Source organism: Balaenoptera musculus, chromosome X (assembly GCF_009873245.2).
Source record: "Balaenoptera musculus isolate JJ_BM4_2016_0621 chromosome X, mBalMus1.pri.v3, whole genome shotgun sequence".
In the NCBI taxonomy this organism is placed as follows: domain Eukaryota; kingdom Metazoa; phylum Chordata; class Mammalia; order Artiodactyla; family Balaenopteridae; genus Balaenoptera; species Balaenoptera musculus.
In genome coordinates, this window is record NC_045806.1 from 39007904 (window position 1) to 39015622 (window position 7719).

Below are 7719 nucleotides of genomic sequence, written 5' to 3' on the forward strand. Positions count from 1 at the left end.
CTTGTTCTAGCCCTCCCTGCACTTTCAGGGCTCATAGCAGCCAGCAAGGCTCCTTGGAAGTAGGCAAGAGATTCATCTGGTATTCCCTCCTGACCCTAGTAATTCACGATTCCCTAACATCATCCTTGTGTAAGCAGCAGGAAATGGGGGCTGGGCCATTGAATAATGGAAGCTATCATTCACCAGGAGCTTACTCTGGGCCAAACACCTGCTGAGCACTTTATAACAGCCCCTCAAGGCAATACTGTTATCCTCAAAACATAGATGAGGAAAATGAGTGTCAGGGGCCCAATAACTTGCCTACGGTCATATGACTGGTAAATGTTCAAGCTGGGATTCCAATCCACTGAGCCTGATACTGCCGTCCACACTTCAAAAACAACAAAAACAAATAAACAAAAACTTTCATTTTGATATAATGTCAGACTTCAAGTTGCAAGAATAGTAAAGAACACCCTGTTCTCAGAATCTCCAAATGTTAGCATTTTGCCATCATTTGCTTTATCCTTCTCTTTCTGTCTCTGTATGTGTTAATATATAATGTACATATATAATCATCATTTTTGGAACCATTTGAGAGTAGATTGAACACAGGAAGTTTCTTTACCCCTAAATACTTCAGTGTGTTCCTTAAAAACAAGGACATTCTCTTATGTAAACACGGTATAATTGTCACTGTACTGTCAATGAACATTGAAACAATACTATTATCAGATCCTCAGATCTTACTTCTATTCTGCCAATTCTTCCAATTATGTCTGTTACAGAAAAAAGTCTTGTGGTTCAGCATCAAATCTTTGATCACACATTGCTTTCAATTGTCCCATTACTTTAGTCGCTTTTCACCTGGAACATTTCCTCAGTCTTTCTTTGCCGTTCATGATCTTGACATGGCTGAAGAGCATAAGCCGGTTATTCTATATAATGTGGCTCAATTTGGTTTATTTCCACAGATTTAGATTCAGGTTATCTATTTGGGGCAAAACTACCAGAAAAATGATGCAGTGTCTTTCTCTGTGCATTCAATCAGGAGGCACATAATGTCAGTTGGTTCCATTACTGGCGATGTTAACTTTTATCACTTGGTTAACGTGGTGTCTGCCAGCCCAGATCCCCCTTTGTATTGACTCTTATGCAGACAGAGCCCACACTCTTAACCACTGTGCTAAATAAATAACCACTCCAGGCAACTGGCACTGTGGTAGCCATTGAGGATAAAAGCCTTGGAGGAACTGTCCTCACAGAAAGCTTACAATGTTATTGGCAAGAATGTTGCATGATGTATTACTTCAGCATCCGTCCACTAATTGTTCTGTGAGTCACCCAGACAATTAGAGTCAGAGGCTTTCAGAAGTAGAAGTGACTTTTGAGGCCTAAGAGTTCGTCAGGGAGGAGAGAGTGGGGAGCTGCTCCGGCAAGGGACTTAGAAGGGAGAATTGGTGAGGGCTCTGGGCACTTCAGTGCTGTGCAGAGCCTTAACCAGGAGGTGGGAAAGGTCAGAAATAGTCTGGGCACTGATTTAAGAGGGCCAGAGTATCATTTTCTCATACAAGTGGATCCTGGCAGCAATTCTGGGAAGCTGCTGGCAGGACCAATGGGGCTGAAAGAAGTTGGAATTCAAGACCTTCTGGGAATCAGAGGATGTGGTCAGATGCAGGGGTAGGATGGCTGACCCAGAGAAGCTCTGAAGACTCTGGCTGAATAGCTCCCTTGGTCCTGGGCTCTCGTTTCACCAGGTGCCTTGACATACATGTCCTTGGGAAGCATTCATGGTATTTCCAGTGCCAAGGCCAAGGACATTTGGCCGGAGCAGAGGTTTTCCGTGGAGGAATAATGTGAGCTAAGGTAGGAGGGATAGATGAGCTTGATTGATTGGGAGATAATCAGGTGCTCCACTCAGGAACTGTTTGCATGGTCTTAACATAGGATTCTATCCTGTGTACATACAACAGAGTGATGGAATGAGAGGTTAAAATTATATATCTCATTTCACTGGCTACTTCTAAACTCAAATTAGAATCTTTTCAGAACACCATCTTCACCTGCTTCTATAGTAAGAATAAGAACTGGCGCTTCTCTAAAGTACCCTTTACCTCTAATCTGCCTCAGAATTAAAGTGCTCTAATTAAATGGAGGCCTCATTATATTCTGCTCTAATCTGCAGCACAATCATAATGCAGTGATTACCTTGAATTATTATTACACATACTTCCACCCACTTATTATTATATGTCTCTGTACTTTAATTATGTTTCAATGAATATAATTCCATACCCTTCAATACTTAAATAATATTCCCTTTAAATATAACTGCGTGCTGATAATTCGCTATAAGTGTGAGTGCTTGCATTGCAAATAATGAAAATTTGTACCACTCTGGAGGCTGAAACAAACTAACCTATGCCTGAAAGAAATCAGTTGGCATTTTAATAGAACTTCAAAACAATGAAATTTGTTATCAATTTATTTTTTCAAAAACACATTAAGAGGGTGCTTTTTGTAGCCTTAACAAAAAAATCTTTGAAAGGAAATAGTAATTCTCTAGAAGCTTTTGTTGCCTACAGACCGCTTCACCAGAGAGTTTGCTCCCAGTGGGGAATCTACTTTTTAAAAAAGATTTTGCACTGAGATTCAGTATTTATTTATTTATTTTTGTATATATGTGTGTCTGGATATATGCACACATATATATTATATATTATATATATTATATATGTAATATATAATATATATGGTGTGTCAAAGGTGAAATCTCAGAATCAAAAGCCAGGTAACTGGCGTGAAGGTCTTCTACCTGCTCTATCCATCTGCACATGCAGGAAAAGGGGTGATATTAATGCTTATATTGTTTCTGGAAAGCAATCTTAGAAAACCATATCCAGTCATCCATGATATTCACAGGGGATTGGTTCCAGGACTCCCCAGTAGGTATCTAAATCCATGGATGCTCAAGTCCCTTATGCAAAATGGGGTAGTACAATCTGCCCTCCGTATCCACGGGTTCCACATTCACAAATTCAACCAACTGCGAATCTGGGGTTGGTTGAATCTCTGGATGTGGAACCTACGGATACACAGGGCCAACTGCACTCTCTTATTTCTGCCGGGATATGTCTCAGAGGAGACTTTGTCTTTGGAGATTTTTGGCATTCTGTTATATTTACTAGTATAGCTACAATAGCTGTACGTGCTTTGGTTGGTATTTATTTCAATTTATTTTTAGTCCAATAATAACTTGGACTAAAAAGTAATCATTTGTGATAAATTAATTCATGATCTCATGCCATAGGACAATGCTCCCAAAGAGCCAGAGAAATGGTAATCCCGTCCTTCCTTTATAGTCTCTGATTCTAAAAATAGTGTATGAGCTAGAGGCCTCAGGAATAGGTTTGTTAAGAGGAGAGAAAACTAAAACAGAATGCCATTTTGATCATTTTTGATAAGGAGTAAACACTGAGTAGGTTTTATAAACCTTCAGGCTAGGTAAATCCTACAAGTTCAATCTTGCTCCCCCATTGCAAACTATTCAAAACTCATTTTCCAGGAAGAGTGTCCTGCCATTATCACTGCTGGAAAGAATTCATGTTATTAAAATAACAATTCTTCCTGAAAAACATATCTGCAAAGTTGGCCATTCAACAAGTCCATGGAATAAGTCAAACCATTATATAAATTGGTTACTAAAGTTTTATCTCAAAAGGAGGGAAATAAAAGGTGCGAAAAGACGCCAAACTGGGACTTCCCTTCTGGCACAGTGGTTAAGAATCCGACTACCAATGCAGGGGACACGGGTTCGAGCCCTGGTCCGGGAAGATCCCACATGCCGCGGAGCAACTAAGCCTGTGCGCCACAACTACTGAGCCTGAGCTCTAGAGCTCACAAGCCACAACTACTGAAGCCCGTGCGCCTAGAGCCCATGCTCCACAACAAGAGAAGCCACTGCAATGAGAAGCCCACGCACCACAACGAAGAGTAGCCCCCGCTCACCACAACTAGAGAAAGTCTGCACGCAGCAGTAAAGACCCAACTCAGCCAAAAAAAAAAAAAACAGAAGATGCCAAACTGGGTGGTTATGTAAGAAGTAAAGGAATTGAAATTTTTTTTTTAACTTTTGTGCTGAGTCAGTAATTGTGGATCTGTTCCCTCATGGGTGCATTTGGCATAATAGTGACTAAAGCAACTCAATCAAATACTCTAAACACATGTTCCACTCGAAAAGAAAGAAAGTGTAGCCCATTGTGACACAGTGAGTCAATCACCCAGATACCATGTTCTGTATATGGTTCTCTTTCCATGTTAACCGGTTAGTTATGGTTCCTTTTTCATGGAAATTCTTCAAACTGATCTATTAGTTTATCGAGGTAATTGAGCCTATAGTGTTATTTCACACTGGATACAATTCATTACCTTAACTTTTGCCTAAAGGAGTAAATACATAAAACAAGTAATCATGGATTAATGTCAAAATCAAAGGCAAGGATTACCGCTTCTAATCCACACAGACCCTTCCCCAGAGAAACTGGTGAAACATTTTTTTTTAATATATTTCTCCACAGACCCTTCCCCAGAGAAATTGGTGAAACATTTTTTTTCAATATATTTCTCTTATTTATTTATTTATTTATTGGCCGTGTTGGGTCTTCGTTGCTGCACGTGGGTTTTTTCTAGTTTCTTGTTGCAGAGCACGGGCTCTAGGTGCTCAGGCTTCAGTAGTTGCAGCATGCGGGCTCAGTAGTTGTGGCCCGTGGGCTTTAGAACGCAGGCTCAGTAGTTGTGGCGCACAGGCTTAGTTGCCCTGTGGCATGTGGGATCTTCCCGGACCAGGGCTCGAACCTGTGTCCCCTGCATTGGTAGGCAGATTCTTAACTACCGCACCACCAGGGAAGTTCCGGTGAAACTTACTTTTTTTTTTTTTTTTTAACTTTTTTTTTTTTAGAAACTTACTTTTAAAAACACTCATTCAAAGCCTCTGGAAATAGTCCTAAGGGCATACAGCAAGTGAAGAAACATTTATTTTTAAAAATCTACTAAAACTTGGTAAGGACAGATAGAGTCTGTGGTACTTGGACCAATAATCTGCTCTCTTCTTCCCCCTTCCCAGCTCAGCAAGATGGAAACTCCACTCTAGGCTGCTGTAGCCAAGTATACAGGACTCTCCCCAGCTCATAGTCAGAGGGTTAGTTAGCATCTTGGAAGGGGCAGGATGTGAGAATTTCTCACCCTTTCCCCAGCTACCTACTGCTGAGGCTAAGTTCTAGACAAGTACAGCCAAGAGGTAGGGACTTTCTTCTTTCATCAGCTCCCATTTGTGGGATGGAGGTTCTATTATGGATGCAACACTGTTGAGAATACTGGGGACCCAATTGCCCTTGCCCCAGCTTATAAAGCAGAAGTTCCATGGGGGGAGAGGCAAGCTGAGGAGACCTGAGGCTACTGCTCTCTTACACCCAATAACTCCAAAAGTGGGGATGTCATTCAGGGAGAAACACACCATTGTTTCTACCCACAATTCTAGAGCCATGGCTCAGAAATTTTCCCTGGGGGAGAGAGAGGCTACAAAACAGAGAGCTCTGAAACTCTTCCCAAAGGAGTTGACTTCATTTGTAACAATGTGGAAGGTTCAAGCCTAGGGCAATCTCAAAAATAGTGGAAGTTGTAGTAAAATTAATTGGAAGGAAATCGATAGAATCATTGAAGATCTAGGCTAAACTGTAGTCTGGCTAATTTCCTAGAGAGAACCAGGGGAGGAGACAACTGGGAGAAGCCGTTCTAGGATGAGAGCAAATCTCAAGCACTGACCTCAAGAAGTATACTTTCAAATGATGCCGAATTTGGTTGGATCAGTCTGCGGAGCAAATTTATACCCCAGGACATTGTTGAAAACAATAAAGAGTCAGCTGGCAGGAATTCCCTGGAGGTCCAGTGGTTAGGACTCTGCACTTCCACTGCCGGGGGCCTGGATTTGATCCCTGGTCCGGGAACTAAGATCCCACAAGCTGCACAGCGCTGCCAAATATATATGTATAAAACTCAGCTGGCAATTAATGGAGCTTAACAGCTGGGCATGGTGAGGGAAAGAGACAGTCAAAGAGAGTCCTGCCAAAACTACTGTCATCATAGGGTGACTCTGAGCATACCATTGGCTGCACTCCCTGAAGATCAACATCAGAGACTTCACATAGCTGGGGGAGGGGGAGGTAGCATAAACTTCACTAAAATAATCCAGTCAGTCAGTAAAAAAATAAACAAGCAAATAACAATAACAAGCAACAAGCTCCTGAGTTTGGGGTGGGGACATGGAACCATATTTAAAGTGCTCAGAGAAAAAACTGTCAACCAATAATAGTATATTTAGTACAGTTAATTTTTTAAAATAAAGGTGAAATAAAGACATTCCCTAATAAACAAAAACTGAGAAAATGTGTTGTGATCAGGCCGGCCTTACAAGAAAAATCAAGAAAGATCTCAAATCAGTAACCTTACTTTCCACCTCAAGACACTGGAAAAGGAAGAGCAAACTAAACCTAAAGCAAGCAGAAGGAAGGAAGTAATAAAGATTAGGGTGGAAATTAATGAAATAGAGAAAAGAAAAACAATAGATAAAATCAATGAAAACAAAGGCTGGTTTTTTGAAAAGATTAACAAATCTGACACATCTTTAGATAGACTGACCAAGAAAAAACTAGAGAAGACTCAAACAGCTAGAATTGGAAATGAAAGAGTGGATGTTAATACCAACTTTACAGAAATAAAGAGAATTATAAAGGAATAAGAATAATTATATGCCAATAAATTAGATAACTTAGATGAAATGGAAAAATTCCTAGAATGACACAAACTACCCATATAGATCCAAGAAGAAAAAAAATCTCAATAGACCTATAGCTAGCAAGGAGATTGAATCAGTTATCAAAAAGCTGCCAACAAAGAAAAACCCAGGACTAAACGGCTTCACTGATGAATTCTATCAAACTTTTAAAGAATAATTAACACCAATCCTTCTCAAACTCTTCCAGAAAATGAAAGAGGAAGGAACAATTCCTAACTCATTCTATGAGCCCAGCATTATCGTGACCCTATAGTCAGGGAAAGACACTACGAGAGAAGAAAAACCACAGACCAATATCTCTTATGAATATTGATGCAAAAATTCTCAACAAACCAAATCCAGGAACATATAAAAAGAATTATACACCATAACTAAGTGGGATTTATCCCAAGAATGCAAAGTTTAACATCCAAAAAAACAATTAATGTAATAATACACCACATCAATAGAATAAAAAACAAAGACCACACGATCATCTACATAAACACAGAAGAAGCATTTGACAAAACCCAACACCCTTTCATGAATTAAAAAAAACCAAAAAGCACATAGCAAACTAGGAATAGAAGGAAACTTCCTCAACTTGATAAAGGGCATAATAAAAAACCAACAGCAAATATCATATTTAATGCTGAAAGACCGGCTGCTTTCTTCCTAAGATCAGGAACAAGAAAAGAATATCTGCTTTAGCCACTTCTATTCAACATTGTACTGGAGGTTCTAGCAAGGGCAATTAGGCAACCAAAAGAAATAAAAGGCATCTAGATTGGAAAGGAAGAAGTAAAACTATGTACATTCACAGATAACATCTTTGATACAAAAATTCTTAAAGAATCCACTAAAAAACTATTCTAACTAATAAATGAATTCAGATAGATTGCAAAATACAA